This window comes from Lactuca saligna, chromosome 4 (assembly GCF_052625555.1).
Source record: "Lactuca saligna cultivar CGN05327 chromosome 4, ASM5262555v1, whole genome shotgun sequence".
NCBI lineage: Eukaryota > Viridiplantae > Streptophyta > Magnoliopsida > Asterales > Asteraceae > Lactuca > Lactuca saligna.
In genome coordinates, this window is record NC_136420.1 from 19,866,157 (window position 1) to 19,888,076 (window position 21,920).

Below are 21,920 nucleotides of genomic sequence, written 5' to 3' on the forward strand. Positions count from 1 at the left end.
TTACCACAATAGTGATGCTCTGGACTCCAAACTCTTAGAAGTGGCTCCACTTGCTTTCCCTTAGCTAGTTCTCTCCTTCCTTGCAACAATGACACCTCCAAGATCAATAATGGCCTCCTACTTTGCTCCAAACGCTCACACTCGATTAGGGTTTCACTCAAGGGACTGGTGAGCACAAATGACGGCCATAAGGCCCTTTAAATAGGTCCCAAACCCGAGAAATTAGGGTTTCATTACACAGCGAGGACTCACCGAGTCCATAATCTGGACTCGCCGAGTCCAGGCGCGATCCCGCGATCAGATCCACGACCCTACTCGGCAAGTCTGATTTCCAACTCGCCGATGCCCCTCTCAGAACACCAAAAATCATAAATATACAAGATACCTGAAAATCCGGCTGTTACACTTAAAGGGTAGGAAGAACTTAGAGAGAAAATGGTTTGAAATGTGAGTAAAATGAGTGAAATACGATTTCTATTTATAGGATTCAAGGAGAGGGGGGGAGGACTTAGACCAAGGCACGACGCGCCTAAGGTTTTCGTTTCCAGATGCTTATGGTGTTACGTTCCAGGTCACAATTCGTCCACGTCATTTTGTTACTCATCGTCTTCGACCATACCACGTGTCTGCTTCTCATCGTTCTAAGTCGACTTGTCGGGTAGAGAGTCCGGATCTCTCTTTGCCACGTGATGCACTCCAATGCTGCTATGTCACTCCTAACAACACTTTTTGCAAATTTTTAAACACCATTAAATTTCACGTAAGAGCTCCGTTTTTTTATGTTCTTTATATCCCTAGAATCCTCTTGACGAGTACTCCAACTTTCCTTTAGGTCTCAAGGTCTCAACAACTAATTCTCTATCTATCTAAGTTTATATTCTATATATCTTACACTATTATAGTTGTATGTGACAAGAAATAGAAATATAGACCAGTTTATTGTTAGCCAAAACAATGTAAACAAGAGTTGAAGATCTCATAAAAATGAATCAATCGATATAGAGACAGTCGAGAATGCATCGAAACTTCGAAAAATCATAACTGCCTCATAAAAAGTTAGATTTGGATGTTCTATATATCTACGAAAATCGTAAAGATGTCTTCAATATGATTATGGTGATTATTTTGGCTAAGAGTGATATGTATCTACTTTGAATTTTATAAACAAACGATTTATATTGAATTCTATTGTAGGGTGAAAACAAGGTGTTACAAAATACCTAAGAGAATATGGATAAAGATAGAGTATGAGAGAGACTATGTATGTATATGAAGATGAAAATTGTATTGTGTAGAATATGTATTTGTAATAGATGAAGATAAATATTAAGTACTTAATGAGTTAAGGTATCTTGATGAGATAAAGAAATAGAGTGTCCATAGGATAAGTATTATGTGAAGATAGAAGGAGGGTTCCAGGAGTTGAACAAGGTAAGAGAGTTCTTTAAGAAGTTAGAGAGAGTTCATGAGGTATTAAGAGTAGGGAATCTATGATAGATTTGAAAGAAAAAGAATGTTAAGGGATCCGTGAGGGATAAAGATGAGGGGGTTATGTCTAGATGGTTGTTCCCAGTAAAATTAGAGATATGTTGTTGAATGGTTTTGAGCATTCTAACACTCTTAAGGTGTACATGCAACCCTAGAAACCTTGGATCTATGTTTTACTAAGATACATGCAAATTTTCTTTTTCCAATGTTCTTAACCTAACTAGCATGGCATGGGAACTTGAAACATAAAAGCTAGTAGGAACACAGACCTTTCTTGTTACTTGGATTCCTTAAGAACTTTGTGAGCCTAGCACCCCAAATATGATGCCTCAAGTGTTTCACACAACACCACAACTCTTGGAATAACTTTGAGAGAAGTACATTATCACTCAAAATCGGCTAGCCCTCTTGTTCTACACATAGTGCCAATTTGGGTAGCCCATGGGGTCCTTTTAGAGTGGTGTCACAAGTAGGGTTACAACATGTAAACCCTAATTGACATGGATTTTTCATATTCCATGATCCATGGGTTTATAACCTCCATGGACTATCCATGTGTGACGTTCCCATTTTCACGTCCAGAAAAGACCGATTTTGTTTATGCTTTATAAAAATCAGAGTTCTTCTTTTAATCAAAATGTTGCGGAATTCGTTCCCATAAAAACACAATGAATACGTTATTAAAACATTTTCGAAGAAACGTATTTTATTCATTTTAAAACGTTTGGGATGTCATCGTCAATACAGGAACATAAGCATAAACAAAACTTACATTTATTTACACTAGTGATCTACATCTCTTTAATCTCTCAGTGTAATGTGACTTCATATCAACACCTGTGATATAAATAAACTGAGTGGGTCAGGTTGGGAAACCTGGTGAGTACATAGGGTTTTCAACCCACAATAATATAATTATTATGTTTAAACAATCAAACAATCAACCCAATTACCCATCCCCATTATCTTCTCTACTCTTAAGGATTTATCCTAAGAGTCATCTATTCTGCATTCGTTTATTCCGAAGTCCCTTACTTCCAAGTTTATAGGATTCACACTAAATCCATAGCTGCCAATGTTCGTTCATAAAGCACTAATTCCATAGCTGCTATAGTCTATTCATCGGGTACTAAATCCATAGCTACCGGTGTTTGTCCAATAGGCACTAAGTCCATAGCTGCCGATGTTTATTAGTTAGGTACTAAGTCTATAGCTGCCAATGTTTACTCACATCATCTTTTATCTCTCATCATTCATCTACCGGTATCATACCCAACATATTCGTGTATATAAAATACGTATACAGTTTAAATCATCCAAAACATGTATAAAAACGTTCATCCAACATAGACAACAAGTATACAGATAATATGCACACATAGCATGTAGTTTATATAAAATACTTCATATCTATGTGTAAGATGAAAGTAACTATGCAATCACTTGAAAAGGTGGTGATTCTGAACTCAGACAGCGCCTCACTTCTTGAAAAAAAAAATTCCTTCGACGAAACCTAGTATTATTACCACTAGAGTTTAGTCTATTATTCACCGAGACTAATTAATAGTCTAGCTATTATTACTATTATATAACCGTTAAATAATACTTATATAACCCATAATAATAGCCCAATTACTTATTATATGTTCTTAATAACGTTAATATAATTAAATAAAAACTATACTAAAAATAGCGTAGGCGTAGCTCACTTACAACGAGTTTTATAGAAAACCAAGATTTGCTTGGAGCAGCATTCCCATGCGGAAAAGCTCTTCTTCTCGGAGCCGTCGAGCACTCAGGGGCTTCCGCCTTGTGCTAGGGAGGTTCCCTAGGCTTTTCGGAGGGTTTTGGGGCTAGAGAGAGGTTCTAGAGAGAGAGAGTAAAGAGAAAAAAGAATGAGAAAGGTGTGAAGAAAATGTGGGTGGGAGAGGTTCTATTTATAGGGTGAAAATGGCTGAACTTGGTGCCACATGTCACCATCTAGTGGCAAGACTTGGGGAGAAAGCAATGGCCAAGATTGTGCCACATCACCCATTTTTGCACATCACACTTCCGACTTCTAAAATCCGTAACTTTCACATACGACCTCCGTCTTTGACATTCTTTATATCCACGCGTAGGTAAAAATAATATCTACAACTTTCATTTTGACTCCGTCGGCTAATTCTTGACCGATATTAAATTTAACAGTACGAGGTGTTTAGATTGTTAAATGACCGCGAAGAATTCGTAACTCCTTCCTACGGACTCTGTTTTCGTCTGTCTTTTTACTGTTAATTTCCTATTAATGATATCTTCAAATCTCATTTAATTCATGTAAGCCAAAAACCTCTCGAACTAAAATTCGAGTTTCGGGTCGTGCACTGCTAAGCCGAATCTTAGAAAAATCATAACTTTTTCATACGAAGTCAGATTTGGGCGTTCTTTTTATGGATTTTCTTGGTTTAATATATTATACGACTTTCTTTTAGATCATTAAGGCTAAAAAGTCCTCCATCGTAAAATCACTATTTACGCTTCCCGGTGCCGTGCCGGTTCCATCGCGAAACTTCGACGGGTCATAAGTTCTTCGTTATAACTCCGATTTCGAAGCTCTTTATATGTACGGAAACCTTGTGAAATATTCTACAACTTAGTTAAGATTATTTATTCTAAATAATCTTTTGTTGAAAAGTCATTTTCAACCCCTATTACCTCTAAATTGACTAGCCCGGATCTACGGGCGTTACACCATGGAACACCTTATGGGTTTTAGCCCAATTCAATAAACCATTGATTATTAGCCCATTATATAAGGATGGATGATTTACACAATCAACCCCATATATTTAATTAATCTCCTTTTGATCACCAAATTAATTCTAAATTAACTCTTGATCAATACTAATTAAATAATATTATTAATATATAAGAACCTATAATATATTAATAAACCTTAAGTGTCCTTCCTTTCATTTTTTCTATCCAAGTGTCATGATGCCATGTAACCCAAATGGACCATCCCAACCGAGTCAAGTACATTCCATAAGTAGTTATGAACTTAGACACCTAATCCAACAATTTCCCACTTGGATAAGTCTAATAACTATTACTGCAATAATAAATTCAGGAACCGATCAGCAATCATATCTATTTCAAAGTCTCGCGGAATTGAGATGATGATGATACACCATTAAATATAAGTGATCATATAATCCTCTCCTCTCATGATATCAACCGGAGAAATACATGGAATAATGTCTTACTTATTTTCCAGTAGTTTGTTTCCTGATTTCCGATTTGTTTGACATAGAGCTTAATCGAACACATCAATTTAGTTATGACCGGGCCCTGTATATAGGTCAAAACAAAATCATCGAGGGGCCCATATATCACTTCTAATCCAAGAAGGAATAGATAACTTCGACTCATATGCTTGTTTACTACTTGTTGAATTATACACAAAGGCACGTTTTATAACATCGAGTTACCAATGCATTTTCATACAATAAATGTATAACCAACTCATAGTCAACAACTTATATCTCTAGGTTTGAAGACTTATATGATATTACCGTCTCATGATCACTCGAGATAAATTCCATAAAGTGATACAAGTGAGCATGGGTTGAATCCAATACTCAGAACTTATGAGCACTCATGAATGTTGTAGAAACTCTTGCTATGTCCAACACCTTAGACATCTACAAGCCAACATCATGATAGTCTTGATTCATACCTACTTCCAACATATGACCGACTGTGGACATTTTACGTAATATGATTTACCATAACATAATTATTCTGGAAGTCAAAACATGCACAATGAAATGATAGTAGACGATTGACAAAAGATAGCAACACTTTACTCATAAATAAACAACAACTTTTATTTATCATCAAATGTCAATTACACTTTACAAATTTCAAAAACTCTCTAATTTCTAAAACTAATATCATCCTTTAGCCCTATGCGCCTCACATGCTGAAGATGTTTAACCCTACTCAGTCCCTTCGTGAGGAGATCTGCTGGGTTCTCATCCGATGATACCTCTTTGCTACGAGGAATCCTTCTTCTATTCGATGTCTGGTGAAATGGTATTTTCTATCGACGTGTCTGGATCCTCCGTGATCCCTTGGTTCCTTGGCTAAGGTAACTGCACTTGCACTATAAAAAAAAATCTCCATAGGCTCCTTTATAGCTGGTACAACTACAAGGTCTCCAATGAAGTTCTTTATCCATATAGCCTCCTTTGCTGCCTCTCTTGCTGCTATATACTCCGATTCGCAAGTTGAATCAGCCACTGTCTCCTGCTTGGAACTTTTCCAAGTAATTTCTCCCCCGTTTAAGGTAAAGACCCGGCCTGACTGAGAGCGGAAATGATCCCTATCAGTCTGGAAGCTAGCATTACTATACCCTACTACTCTCAAGTCATCACTCCCACCGAGGGTAAGGACCCAGTCCTTAGTCTTCCACAGGTACTTGAGAATGTTCTTTACTGCAGTCTAGTGAGCCTTGCCAAAGTTCCCCTGATATTCGCTGACCATGCTCAAGGAAAAGTCCACATCAGGACGAGTACAAGTCATAACATACATGATCGAGCCTACAACGGAAGCATACGGTAGTCGACTCATCTCAGCTATCTCAGCCTCTATACTCGGGATATGAGTCTTACTCAGTCCGGCATTACTATGGATCGGTAACTATCCTTTCTTGGAATCCTGCATGATAAACCTATTCAACACCTTATCCAAGTAGGTGCGATGACTAAGTCCTGTTAGTCTGTTACTCCTGTCTCTCAAAATCCTTATCCCTAGGATATAGGAAGCTTCTCCAAGGTCTTTCATAGCGAAACACTTCCCAAGCCAGGACTTCACTTCCTGCAGAGTTGGGCTGTCATTTCCTATGAGTAGTATGTCATCTACATACAATACCGAAAAGATAACTATACTCCCACTAGCCTTAACATATACACAAGATTCATCTTCGATCCTCGAAAAGCCAAACTCTTTGACTTTCTCATCAGAAAAAAGATTCCATATACAAGGTGCTTGTTTCAATCCATAGATGGATTTCTCAAGCTTACACACTCTATTAGGGTACGCTGTACTGACAAAACCTTCTGGATGACTCATGTAAACATCCTCAACCAACCTTCCATTAAGGAAAGTGGTTTTGACATCCATTTGCCATATTTCATAATCATGAAATGCAACAATGGCTAACATAACCCTAATAGATTTAATCTTTGATACTGGTGAAAAGGTCTCATCATAATCAACTCCCGGAGTTTGAGAAAATCCCTTTGCAACCAGTCGCGCCTTATAAGTGTGTACATTACCATCCATGTTGGTCTTCTTCTTGAAGATCCATTTGCACCCGACTATCTTACGAACTGGTACATTATCAACCAAGTTCCAAACTTGATTGGCATACATCCATAGCCTCATTCCATTTGGTAGCCTCAACGCTTTCCATGGCTTTCGTGTAGCTGTTATGTTCATCCAGACTTACCAATGTATTATCACTAATAAGTGTATCACCTTTCCGCAGTAATATGGAAACCATAATAATGCTCAGTTGAAGTCCTAACTCTTGTAGAACGCCTCAGAGGTACAGACTTGTCAGTCGGATCAATAGGATTTTCCTCCTCAGGTTGATTTCTAGTGTTTGAGATTCCTTCACCACTTGACTCTTGAATTTCTTCAAGGTCAATTTGCCTCCCACTGTTTCCTTGGCTTATGAAATCTCTCTCTCTCTCTCGTGAAAGACTCCTGTCCTTGCTACAAAGACCATATCATCATTGGGTCTTTAGAAGAGGTAACCAAAGGATTTCTATGGGTAGCCGATGAAAATACACCTCTTACTTCGAGGTTTGAGCTTATCGTGAGTATCGCACCTCATGAAAGCCTCGCAACCCTAAATCTTGATGTGGTCCAAATTGGGAACTTTTCCAGTCCACATCTCGTGAGTTGTTTTGGCAACCTTTTTGGTAGGGAGTAAATTAAGGATATGGGCGACAGTCTCTAAGGAATACCCCCAAAATGAGATTGGTAGCAAAGCTCGACTCATCATGAAACAAACCATGTCCAACAAGGTTCGATTACGCCTCTCAGCCACACCATTAAGATGTGGTGTTCTGGAAGGTGTCAATTGTGAGACTATCCCACATTCCTTAAGATAGTCTAGGAACTCTGTACTAAGATACTCACTACCTCGATTAGATTGAAGCATCTTAATGTTCCTGCCCAACTGGTTCTCCACTTCATGTTTAAACTCCTTGAACTTTTCAAAGGTTTCTGACTTATGCTTGATTAAGTAGACATATTCATATCTATTATAATCATCAATAAAAGTCACATAGAAGTCGTTAGCATCCCTTGTGGTGGTTCTGAAGGGTCCACACACATCAGTATGTATGATGTCCAACAAACCCTCATCACTAGCACAAGTACAGTGAAGGGTGACTTTATCATTTTTCCAAGCAAACAAGATTCACAACTATCATCTGACTTTAGGTCAAATGACTTCAAGACTCCATCCTTTTAGAGTTGGAGTATGCGTTTCTTGCTTACATGTCCAAAACGACAATGCCATAATGACGTGTAGGGCTAACTTGCACACTAATGTGGGACTACAAATTGAAAATGACGGTGCATTCTCGAAATTTATGGTTGTTGATGGAGCATGTATGGATAATTGGCACATTAATGGGATTACAAAGTGAAAATGATGGTACATTCTCAAAATTTATGATTGTTAATGGAGCGTGTGTAGTTAACCGATACGTCAATGTGAGATCATAAACGACATCAAGGGTGTCATGCAGATTTTCATTGTTATTCACATATTGTTTGTGGTCCTCAACATCCCAATCACTAATCTATGAGCATAACGCAATATTAACATGCCATTGATTATACAATGAATCTCAAAAAATCTATTGTGATTGAAATTGGTAAAATGCTTTACTTACATAAAATATTTTTGTGAGGTGACTATGATATCCCTCTTCATATTACGAATCGTATTTTTGGATACTAGCCTTAATTTGAAATTAGGTTAATAATTAAGGATTAAATAGTCTTATTTAAACTTTGTCTCTTAAGTTAGATGGAAATCCTCTCTTACCTCATCACACACTTTCAAAATTCTAGCTTCTCTTTGTTCTCTATCAGGAATAACTCATTTGCTACGTAGTATTCCTTAATTTTGATATTGGGAAAGATGTACATGATAAGTATCTTACTCAAATCGATAATGCGTTAATTTTGAAGAAGTTAGTATTCCCATAATCATGTAGATTTGTCAAAAGGGTCTCTTGAATCATTATGTCTATGTCCTTGATGTTCCAAAATGATTTTTGTGAGCATGTGAACATATGAAATGAATTTGCAATTGAGTGAAATGCTTCACCAGAAAGCAATGCAAGGGTGATTTGAAAATCGTCAAAAGTTCCTAATTACATTCAAATTAAAGAAAATAGTTATTTATGTAACAAATGAGATCTATATAGACAAATTCGAGCATCTCAATGTTATCTTGACAAGAGTCTTGCAATAGATCTTGTGCTTGGATCTTTCAATAGTTCGTATGATAATTTTGACTTGATTTATCATATAAATAGTATAGAGAAAAACATTGATGAGATTCTTAGACCTTCTTTAAACTTAGGAAACGGGAAAGGAATTAGATTTCTCATCCAATTCTAGTTATCGCCTTTCTGAATGTTCTTGGAAAGAGGAGGCAACATTCAAATCCTAAATAGAAAGGAATGGTTTCATCCGGAACTTCACGTTATGAAGGAATGGAGTTGTATGTCCTCTATTCCACGCAACCATGATTCAAAAGAGGCAAGTTGCAATTAATTCAAAGACAAGGATCATCATAAATGAAGTTTCCCTATGTACTTCGAAGATCTTGGAGGTGATAAAGTTAAATGCTTAACTCTACATCAATTAGTTTCATGATCAAACTCCAGATACATCCAATTCATTGTTCCTTGACACATGATGTGGTATTCACATTTAGATAACATTGTAGGATCTAAAGGATGGAAGGAAGCTTAAACATCAAATCCAATCATGAATGGACAAATGCTGGATGTATTGATGATTGAGGATTTTGAGCTTGTTCTTAGTAGTGGAGTTAGGATAAAAGTAGTTATTTTCTATTAATCTCCATAAATTTCTAGAAACTAAATTTCATCTTATGCATTATATAAACATAAATATAAATTTTCATTTGATAATGGAATCGTGACAATTCTAGTTTATAAAGATGGTTGTTTTATGTTTAAAACATCTTCTTGCAATTGGCATTCATGAAACCGTAGTTTGTGTTTGTAATAATAGCAGTGAGAACTTGAGTATCGATTCCTCTAATAGTTTAGATATGATGAAGCTTGTTGTATAATCTCCTTGACCATATACGTAAGAATCACACTACCAAGCTATTGGACTGGGCTTGGAATCATTCGGTGTTGAGTTGGATGATATATGAGAGTTTAGTATGTTGGGAAGACAACATAGTCACCTTTCACATGGACATGTAATGGAGACGAAGGATTGTTGGACCTTGTACACACTAATGTGTGTAGACCCATCAGATCTACCATAATGGACAACATATATGTCATATTTATTGATAGTTTCAGTAGACGTGGTTATGTTTATATGATTCAACATAATCCTAACACCTTGAAAATCTTCAAAGAGTATCAGAACAAAGTAGTGAATCAATTAGGCATAAAGATAAAGGGTCTTCAATCTGAAAGGAAAGAAGAATGCCTTAGTATCAAGTTCAATGATAATCATAGAGATTGTGTAATAGTTTCAAAATTGGATCCTTTAAGAACATCATAGTATAATGATGTTGACGAAGAGGAGAAATCGAATGATAAATGGTTTGATCTATGATGAGTCGTGCTTCTCTACCATTCACATTTTTTTGGGGAATATACACTTGAAACATTTCAGCATTTTTGAACCTTGTAACCAACTAAGTAGGTTTTGAATACACCTCATGAACTGTGGAGTTGGAAAGTTCCATCATATTTAGGTCTGGTGGTGTGAGGTCTTTTGTTAGATGAGAAACCAATGACCAACTTGAATTAAGATCTGAGAAGTGTTACATTGTTGGGTATTCACTTAAGGCTTTTGATATTTATTTCTTGTAGCTCAAAAGGAGCGTTCCTTGAGAGAAAGAACATATACATATCAAGAAGTTTGTGGGAATCATATTGATCTTGGAGAAATTCGAGGTAGGATAAACAATGAGCCTATAGTTTGCACTATCTCTCAACCTGCGGTTGAAATACCAATTGATTCAAATGAAATTACCTTACTTCTTCAAAAGATCTAGTAGAATTAGAGCACCTCCCAAGTTTTATGAGTTTCATCTAACCGTGGAAGGATGTATATTGATTAGTGATAAAACACTAATAAATTTGGATAAGTCTAATAGCTATTAGGAAGCAATGATGGGACCTTAAGATTCCAGTAAGAAGATTCTAAGGATAAAAATATCGGTCCATGAAGGATAACCAAGTTTACAATTGGTTGATCTGATGCCTAGTCTTGTGGCAATGAGTTAGAGTTAGATCTTCTATATGAAGACTAACATGGATAGGAATGCATTTACATTCAAAGCTAGTATGGTAGAAATAGGTTTCACTCAAACTTAAGAAATTGATTATGAGTACACATTGTCATCAGTAGCTATGAAAAGGTCTATTTGGTTGTTTGTTACCATTGTTTCCCTATTTAACTAAAGATGCGGCAAAGTAAATGTTTAAATGAATTTACTTAACAAGAAACTTTAAAAGGATGTTTGACACATTCTAAAAGGATTTAAACATATGAAATATCTAAACAATATGTGTAAGCTTGAGAAGTCTATTTGTATATTTAGACAAGCATCACGTAGTAGGAATTTGCATGTTCTTCTATGAGAAAATTAAGAGTATTGTTTTTTTTTTCTAGAAGTCCATATGGGTTCTGAGTATATGTCAAAACTAGTGGGAGTGTCTTTGTCTTCCTAGGATTGCATATCGATGAAAATACTACTCATAGGAAATATTTTCTCTAAGTAGCAAAGAGCAAAAGCTTGAGAATTGCTTCACTATGATGAACATGGGAAAGTGACGTTGATACTTAGTCTTTGGATCTAAAAGTATAGATCGAAATGTTTTATAAGATTCAGTCAAAGAAAAATATGTTGAAAGGTTTCAACATGGAAAATTCCAAAGGGATTGTTCATATGCTTCATGGCAAGGAGTTGAGTGAATCTCAAAAGTCCTTTGTATTAGTCATGAAAATGATAGGATGAGTCAAGTGTTATATCCTTTCGATATAGGATAGATCATGAATGTTATGACTTGTTCTTATTATGATGTATCAGGTGTTTTGTGCATCGTAAGATTGTAACTGAAGTTGGCTTGACTGAATCGCTAGACAACTGTTAACAATATTTTGAGCTATTGAAAGATACCAAGTAAAGAATGTTTGTAGACAATAGAGAACATGATTGATAAGAGTTATAATGACATGAATTTTAGAGATGACTTGGAGTCATAGTCTAAATTGATGTTCATTTTGAATTGTAGCATGAAAGGTTTCATGTAGGAGATGTTGGTAGATTCGACAATGTGGGTAAGAACACATTGGTGTAAGTGAAGTATCCAAGGAGTCTACATGGACTAGAAAACTTCATAGTTAACATGGATTTGTTTTGAGTAATAAACTGACATTAGAAATATTCTATGAAAGTGTATTCATATAGACTAAGGATTCTTGAGATCACAGAATGTCAAGGAGGAAATCCCACTGCATCCAATAAAAGGGTTGAGCATGGAGATCTAGTTATGAAGTGAATATCTTTTAGATAATTCGTTCACAATAGTGATGACCAAAGGAAAGCATGATGTGCATGCTAAGAGCATTGTCATGAGAAATGTTGAAAACTTTAGTTTTTAAGTCGATTACCCCAAAACATTTATATGATAGACAAATCTGTAAATGTTATGGTGATTAAATAATATGAAATTATTTATATTCATGAGTGTGATGCCATAAAACAATTAGTTCATTATTGTGTTTCATTTTTCATGTTACTTCAAGAATATTAATTTATTTGAAATGTGCCATAGTCGGTCATACTTTGGGAGTAGGTATTGATTTAAGATTATCATTGAATATTTGTAGATTGTCCATGTGATTAGAAATTTCATAACGATTGTTGCAATATTTGAGAAAAAAATTCTTGGATTATGAGATTAATTTATATCTATGTCTCATGTCAATACGACATCTTATAGAATGAAGGAAAAACATATGACTTATCTTAGATCCAACTTTAGTTAATCAGAGTTCGACAGTGGCTATGGAAAACATTATTTACTGGTTATTCAAAGTATACTTGAAATTTTAATTGATGACTTATCTAAGTGGGATATTGTTGGATTAATGTGTCTAAGGTCTTAACTAAATTGGTATAACTTTATAGAATAAAAGTAAAGTCCTTTTTAGGTTTCCCTCAAAAGCTAGAAAATAGCTAGAAATGACTTTGAGAGAGATAAAAATAATTTGTTAAGAAATTATATGATTAACATATTAATTAGAAATTGTTAATAATTAATTATCAATTAATTAGAAATAGTTGGAATTAATTAATTATTGATTAAAATTAATCTGAAATTAATTTGGGATTAATTGTAATTGCTCAATAGTTGCACAAAAAGAGACAATTATAGAATGATCCATATGATGGATGGTTTATGGAAGTCTAGAAGGGTTCTAGAATGATATTGGTAGCTGATAATGAAAGGATTTGAACTGCATATTTAATCTAATATTTATCTACAATTTACCTAAAATATAAATAGGCCCCATTAAGGCAACAAAATTTTCCATTACTTTCATGGAATGATGAAATCTGAATTTCATCATGGACTCCTATTTCTCCTTGTTGATTTCAAGTGTTTTAAGGTTTTGGTTGTAAGTTATTAGAGGCGTTCACATTATACGTACTTGCTTTCCACGGGCTTTGAAGACTAAATGAGTTTGACATATTCGATTATAACGTTATGTATTCTAATATACTATTTTCGATTTCATTAGGTTAAAAGTTTTGTTTCATAAAGTATGTTGTTATAATAGTGAAAATGCCATAGATCCTTTTAGGTTGCATGTACCCATAAGTGTTTATGTGAAATTCCACATGTACATTATTTAGTGACCTATAAAACCTATCGGTACTAACACACACACATACACTCAGAGGAACCACAAGCTAAACTTCATAGATTCTCATCCTAGGATTCCCCTTGTCCACGCTCCTAGATAGTTATAAGTATTTACAAAATCTACTGGTCGCCTCGTGTATGCAAGTCATACATAACCCAGGATTAGATAAACGTTCAAATAAATGATTTTACTTTAAGCCCACAACCAAACAACGAACTTGAAGTAAGGTTAGATCTTGCATTCTAAGGTTTTGGAATCATAATCATGTATAAATTTAAAGCATACACTTAGCAACTAAGAATATCAATTTAAACTTCAAGTAACACAAAACATGAAATCTCACAAGCTACAAGGCATCACAAATATCAAACAATTTTATCATGCAATTCTTGAAGGGATCCTTAGCCTATCCATTAGAATGCATTTGTAACAATATCCAAATCATCATGTATATACAACAAATATGGATATTTTAGGAACCACTTTCCTATTAAAACTTCCGTTGACCATACACATCGTATCTTCCTATCAAAACTAAAAGTTAGAGTTCCATGTTTATGATCCCAAGCTGACAATAAGATAAGAATGTCGCAAGGAACCGAGTTTATGTTTCTAAAATACCTTCTTTCTTAAAATTCTTAGAAAATGTTTGTGAAGATTCTCGGATCCTAGTTTGAGTTTGGATTCCCACGAGTGTTCATCCAAATCCATCAAACTAGGGCACCAGTACCAACTTGTAATGTCCTGATTTTCAAACTAAATCTTTCATTTTTAATTTAGAATAAACATTCTATTTCATAAAGTTATAATCAATTTAAAACCATTTGTTCATAAATCACAATCCAAAATCAGAGTTACAAAGGAAAGCATTATGGAATCTCAAATCATAATATACTAATGTCTATGGACAATTACACATTCGCCTTCCCACGATCTAACGAAGTACCTGAAAAACATTTAATTCACAATGGTATGCACAAAGCATAGTGATTTTCCCAAGATACCATACATCACACAGTACATACAAGTATACAAACATTTTCCTTCAGCCCAAGGCTGATCTGCCCCCTACATCGTTCAATATAAACCTGATGCCCCTGAGTATCTTGACCTTCAGCACAAAGCTACACCATCCTCAACTCGACACAAGATATCTCGACATATATATATATATATAATAATAATAATAATAATAATAATAAATAACAATCTAGCAACACAGGTAACTATCTAAACTAGTCTACCTATCCAACAACTCACAACAACATAAAACATCCTAACACACCAGATACATATTGTAAAGTAAAGTAGAGTGAGAAAATTTCCCTAAGCTAAACAGCAGAAGCTCAACAACAACCTTTGCAATTAGATAACTACCACGAGCTACCTGATTCCAAAACGAGGCCAATCTATAGCTAAATATTCAATTCTACCCAAGTTTCACCAAAAATTAAATTGGTCAAAAAGTGAACGGTCAACCATCATTGGCTACCGTACATCGTCCAAATCCTTGAACTACATCGTTGTCACAAAAGGAAGAAAAAGATGTGATGCAACATATAAGCGCGTTGCAGACCGCCCTTGGTCGTATCGTGTTTCCGGTTATAATCCATCTCATCATTAAGTGTTTAATCCATACAGATCAAGGTTGACAATCTTCGCGTCGCAGACCACTCTTGATCGCACCTTTTTCCGGTTATAATCCATCTCATCATTAAGTGTTTAATCCATACAGATCAAGGTTGACAATCTTCACGCCGTGGACCGGCCTTGGTCGCGTCGTGTTTGCGGTTATAATCCATCTCATCATTAAGTGTTTAATCCATACAGATCAAGGCTAACAATCTTTACATCTGAATCTCTCAAGGGACTTAATGGATAAAGTTTCAAACTTTATCCTCCTAAATAAATCCATAAAGTTATATCTAAAATCCTAAGTTCAAAAACATCACAAAAGGTCTTAACTTGTGCATGGACTCAAAGCAAAACCTATTTCTACATTGACAAAGGTTTAGAAGCTAAATATATCACTTTGAAGTTTTGGAGCTCATCAAACTCCGAGAACACAAAGGTTTTGGGACCAAAACATCATAAAATGGACAAAAAAACAAGATACTCATACATCCAAAGGCAAAACTCAATAAATCATGAAACTTTGTGGCTTACAAAGGTCTATAATGTGAATGAAGGCTGATTTATTCATGGATCAAGCTCCTATAGAGCTCATGATGTGAAAAATGCTATAAAATAACCTAAAACATGGAGGTAGAGCCTTTAAATACGGGTGAAAACTTAATTTTATAGGTTTGGGTTGCAAAACTCACCGCATTGTGGTGACCTTCTAACCGCGCCGTGGTGACGCATTTTACAAATTCCATTCAAGCTTCAAGCAATCATAACGTCTTTGTTCTAAACCCTTTTTCAGTGATCTTTATACGCACATTCATATACTAACAATACCCACAATTCTATCTAATTAGTTTTGACTTAAAGCATAGAAAACTTAATTCATTAATACATGCAAAAAGTCCACACTATCATTTTTTTCCCATTTTACCCCTTTTGGCTTCAATACATAATTCAAGGGATTAAATCACTTAACCAACATTATCAACACCTAATAAGGTCCAAACTTCATCCCTTGAAGCTTGATAACTTTAGATGATCAAATTATGGCCCATTATCCTAAAATAAGAAACATCATGAAACTGGATGTTACACTCTACTCACATCATCATCTTGAAGAGGGGTAGTTCGTTGTTTTCACCTGAGTGACATCTTCCAAGCCACCATACACCACCTATACTTCTACCGTCAATCCTACACAACCAACAATCTTCGCATCTATAAAAATCAAACGGAGAATAAAACCTTTTTATTCTTGATTACTTTGGAAAGAGACAACTCTAGGGTGATCGAAGACCTACACCATCAAGTCATCATCTACACCATATCCTTCAATAAATTGCTTCCATTTTAAACCACTATATGCCAAGAAAAACCAGAAAAAATATGCCATGTTCGTTGCCTTCTCCATAACTCTAAATCAGATTATCATCATGTCATCCCCATGAAATGTACTTGTTATTTATTTCTCTTGCACACGTGTAAATCTATCCAAAGAAGGGGTAGGAGTTGTGCTCTTATCCTTTTATAAGGCGCACAAAGAGAATGAAGAGACTTGAAGCATACATCGATTTGGTGTTGTTTCTTTGTAGTTACGGTTCAACTCAAAAAGAAGGGCCCAAAGGGAGGTTGTATTTGTGCAGTCAGACACACATGCAATGTAAAAAAAAAAGGGTGTTGGCGGGTTTTCTTTTCCTTGTATGATTTGATAAGGGAAAGGGGTGAGGGTGGAGGTGGGTGTATTTATTTATTTTTAATAATTTTAAAATATAAAAACAAAAAATTAGTCATTTTATGTAGTTCAAAGATCATTCGTACATATTTTAGAAACCATATGAATCATTAGTGCAAGTTTAGAAACCATAAGGACCATTTGTATAAATAAATTAATAACGATTGAAATTGTGACATTTAGTAAACCGTAGATCATTAATATAATTTTTTCTATACAACATTTATAGGAACAAATTCATATTTCTAAAACTACTTTATATATATATATATATATATATATATATATATATATATATATATATATATATATATATATATATATATATATATATATATATATAATAATTAGTCTACTAAATTCCAATCAATTAATAGAGAAATTTTGGTCCCTATAACTAAATCTTAATTTAGAAACAAACTCAAAGTTATTAGGATGGGCCGTATCCTAACTTTTACTTGCTTGGATAACCAACTACATTTTGGTTCTTCTGAAAACCTTCGTGGGCTTCGGCCTCTTATGCAAAAGCAGTACGACTTGCACTCGCACCTTTGAGCAGCCTTCTTTTCTGGCGTCAACCACACATGCCGGTGAACTACCATTATTCTTTTATCTTCTGATTCAAACCCTTCCTGCATTATTTATACAATTTACATCTACTGATATAATTCTTTTTTTAAAGCGAAACTAAAAACGAGCTCATTTTCTTACTTTAACAATTTCAAGTTTTCGTGGGCTAAGGCCATGGGGCTATTTCAAGTTTTCAATTTAGGAATCCTAACTTAAACCAATAACCTTTCTACCAAATGTGTAAGGGACTAAAGAAACTTCAAGATTTAATACCGAATTTTACCTTAAACGGTCAATATTCCTGAAACTAGCAAGCTTGCAGACTTTAGTTTTGCTGATAATTACCCTTCCTCTCTCTCCTTTGTGAGTTTGATGTGCCTACAATTAGTGATCACTTGGCCATCTCTTTATAGTTTTTCGTTATCCAAATTCTTGATGCACTACTAGAAAACGTCAAATGCAATACGGTAAATGTAATAAGGTTATTACAAAAATCCGTATTAGATATGGTTTTATTGATTTTTGCGCACGAATTTAAGAAATAAACGAGGAGTTTTTGTCCGGTGTACTTTCAAAACTATTTACTATTTTAGTATTTTTTTTCATATTTGTTTACTTTTCAATTTTTATTAATGTTTTATTGTTTAAATATCCAATTTTTTCTTACTTTCTCCTATATTTTAACTTTTTAACGTTTTTTTTAAACAATAGTTTTTATTTTATTTATTTATTTTTATCTTTTTTTTACTGTTTTTTTTTCTCAAAATAATAGTTATTTTTTATGTTTTTTTTTTTTTTTTCTATTTTCTTTTTTTAAATATCAAATTTTCTTATACAAACCTTTGATCATCAAATTTTTGCCATCATAAATTAAACATAATGACATATAAAAGTTAGGTGTTGTTTAATTTTTGGTAAAAAAAACCTTTTTAACCTCTTATGTCTATCGGCGGAAAGACATTTAAAAATAAATTATTTTTCAGAAGACATCAAACATAATTTTTTTTTTGACATCTTTATCAAATAAAACAAAAAATAGCTCTTGATTTTTAAAGTTATAACTGTTTGTGATATTTCTTGTTTCCATATTAATCTGGCCATCACCGTTATCACCACCACGGTTGTCACTACCACAACCTTCGTTGTTGCCATCACTGCTGTCACCACTTCCACCTCCATCTTCTTCCACACCACCCCCACCTCCCCTACCTCTGCCACCACCACCAACACTTGTGTCGCATCCACAACCACTTCTGCCGCCTCCACTAACACCATCAAGTTTTTTATGAAGACTTTTAAAAAAACAAACATTTGTTTATGAAGACTAAAGAAATGTGGAAAAAACTTATGTTCCATATTTTATTTCACCGACATATAAAAAGACCAAATACATTTACATCTTCGAAAACATGCACCACTTTATTGTTGGAAAGTATGTTGATGATACCTGTTTGAATTTTTTTTTTTTTGATACGCATTAGTTTAAAATATTTTTTTTTTGGAAAATATTATATTTGTGATTTTATATATGTTAGTTTGAAGTTGTAATATATTGCTAAATGACTTATTTGTAATAGTTTTATTTACTAACACCTCTAAAAGAAATAGAGTTGATGGTATAAAAATATCAAAAAAAAAAAAACATAAAAAAATGTATTAAATAAAAATGGATAGTTTCGTGCATAAAACAATTAAACATAAAATAATAATGGTGTAAATAATGAAAAGATTGAAAAAATATATTTGCCTACATAATTTTAAGGGAACTAATTTGTGAGGAAAAAACAGAAATTTACAAGATTTTAGCTAGAAACGTATCTTTTCTTTTTAATATCTAAAAATTTAAATTAGGAACAATATTAAGAATTGATATGAATATTAAAAATTTAAATTAGGAACAATATTAAGAATTGATATGAATTTGTTCAGTAGTCTAAACAAAAGTCAAAGTGGAAAAATCAATTCCCTAATTTACTAAAATAGTAAATAGTTTTTTTCCTTTTTAATTCGCCAGAGGACGATTCCTTTCTTTTTCACGTGTTCGCCACTTGCCCACACCACAACTTCTCTCCTCCTCACCACGATGGAGCGATCACAAGAGCATTATCTCGTCTTCCCAATCACCCCTTCTTCCTTGTAATTTTAGTTAAGAAGGTAGAAGACTTCCTCAATTAATTGATCATTCTCTTCATCTCTTTTTCGATCCATTTTTTTTTGTTACGGTTTCTAGTTCTTCATTTGGCCTTCTTCTAGTGTTTTTTTAATTTGTTTCCAAATCTTCATCGTCTCTCATTATCAGATACGACTCTTCCTTTCCTTTCTCTCTATTTCTCTATTACTGATTCCATTTGTGGTTTGTAAGTGCACATAATGTGTTCGATGTATTGCCTCATTGACATTATTTATGGTTTTTGACTTCAATTTCTGTTCTGATCCTTACCTTTCCGTTCATGATCAGGTGAGTGGCTTTAAGAATGGTTTTAGTTACAAATAAAAAAGCTGATGGAGTATATCAAGTACATAAGAACAATATCTCGTGAGGAGGTAATTTTTATGGGTAGCTAGAGTCAGACACGTAGAATTATAAAACCTTCTTTAGTTCAACCGATTAGCCATCTGCTTAATTTTCTGATTCTCAGTTTTTAGTTAGGTTAATTGGTTTTAAGAACATCTTGTTATTGTTTATTTATAACTGATTCAAGAGGATTTGGATGAGTACTACTTAGATGGCTTTGGAAGAAAAAAGTTCAAAACCATTGTTGTGCATTCTGCTTATAAGACATGTATTGGAGTAAAAACTTGTTGAAATCCATACTTACCTATTATTTAATAAAAAGTTGTTGATATAGTTAAACAAACTTTCTGCTGGAGTAAAGGAACTTTGTTTCTGTGATCCAAAACATCGCAGGAAGGAAACACTTACTACATGATAAATTCCACTCCATATGAAATTTGATGCTACGTTTTCTTTGTAATGATTAATTTTGGAACTATTCTCTATATGATTCCCATTTGAAATAATTTTTTGTTTGTTTTATTTAGTTAACCTTCTTGATATAGATTTAAAGGTGAAAGGAGATGACATGCAAGATATGTTTTAACATATGACTTTTAATTTCAATTTGGTCTGCAGATGTAATTAGAAAAGTGATATTATTATCTATCATCATTGTTATATTATTTTTCATGATGTTATATTATTATTTCAGGCTAGTGTGTTTTTCCTTAATTCTCAAAGCAGTTACATACCAAGATCGCCATGTTGAAGGATTAATAGAACAAGTACTCATCTTTTATTTGGTGCACCATGTTTGTTTGTGTTTCTATATTATTGTGTATTTCATTGTGTGATAAATTGATGTTTGGTGTTAACATGTTGTTATAAGTATTGTTGGGGATAAAATATTGTCATTTAATACAAAACCGAGTCATATGATATATAAATATAACCGTACTATATTTTCCATTTTCTAGTAGTGGTGGTTTGTTACATTACAACTAGTGATCACAACCGTTATCACCTTGTAGAGCAAGTTCTTTTAAATATTGATCAACTTTTTGAAGTAACGACAAGTGTATTTGAGTTTGAGCATGGTTGGTATGTTCGATTTGAAAGGTCTGTTTGAAGTGTAAAAATTGGTTCCCAAAATATACAAAATTCATTAATACTATGACATTTGATATACCAATAATCAAAACAAAAGAAGAATAATACATAAGACAAAATTTATTAATACTATGATATTTTCTATACCAATAATCAAAACAAAAGAAGAATAATACATAAGACGTCAGCGAACCTAGCATATGCTCTTTTGTATATCCTTGTATATCTCTGCCTATATAGCCTTTCTATATTGTATTTGTACACTTCTTTTGAATTCAATGAGAATGATACATACTTACATGGTATCAGATATCTTCAAAAAAAAAAAAAAAATTCACTTTGCTTACACCTCTCCTAAATATTCTCTTCTTCCTTTACCTACATTCCGTCAATCTCTCCCTTCCTTTTTTTGTCAATCTCCTCCTCTGCCTAACCCTACTACCGCCGTTGCCCATCGGAATCCACCATATCTGACACCACTCACCCTCCTCCTAACAATGTCTATGCCATCACAAACATAAAAAATTTCATACCTTTTCTTCTTGACCTTGAAAGAGTCGATTATGACGCATGGAGAGCCTTGTTTAATACCCACTGCAAAGCATTATGTCATTAACTATATCGATAAATCAACTCCAAAGTTAATGGATCCCAAGTGAGTAAAGATCGACT

The 21,920-nt window shown here is 34.0% G+C and overlaps 1 long non-coding RNA gene across 1 annotated transcript; it reads left to right on the forward strand.

The window, feature by feature from the left end:
- Positions 1-19,659: 19,659 nt before the first annotated feature.
- Positions 19,660-21,105, forward strand: LOC145038337 (uncharacterized). The gene is made up of 3 exons (XR_013679325.1): positions 19,660-19,795; positions 20,100-20,185; positions 20,851-21,105. It is a non-coding gene; the product is annotated as an uncharacterized LOC145038337 (long non-coding RNA).
- The last annotated feature ends 815 nt before the right edge of the window (positions 21,106-21,920 follow it).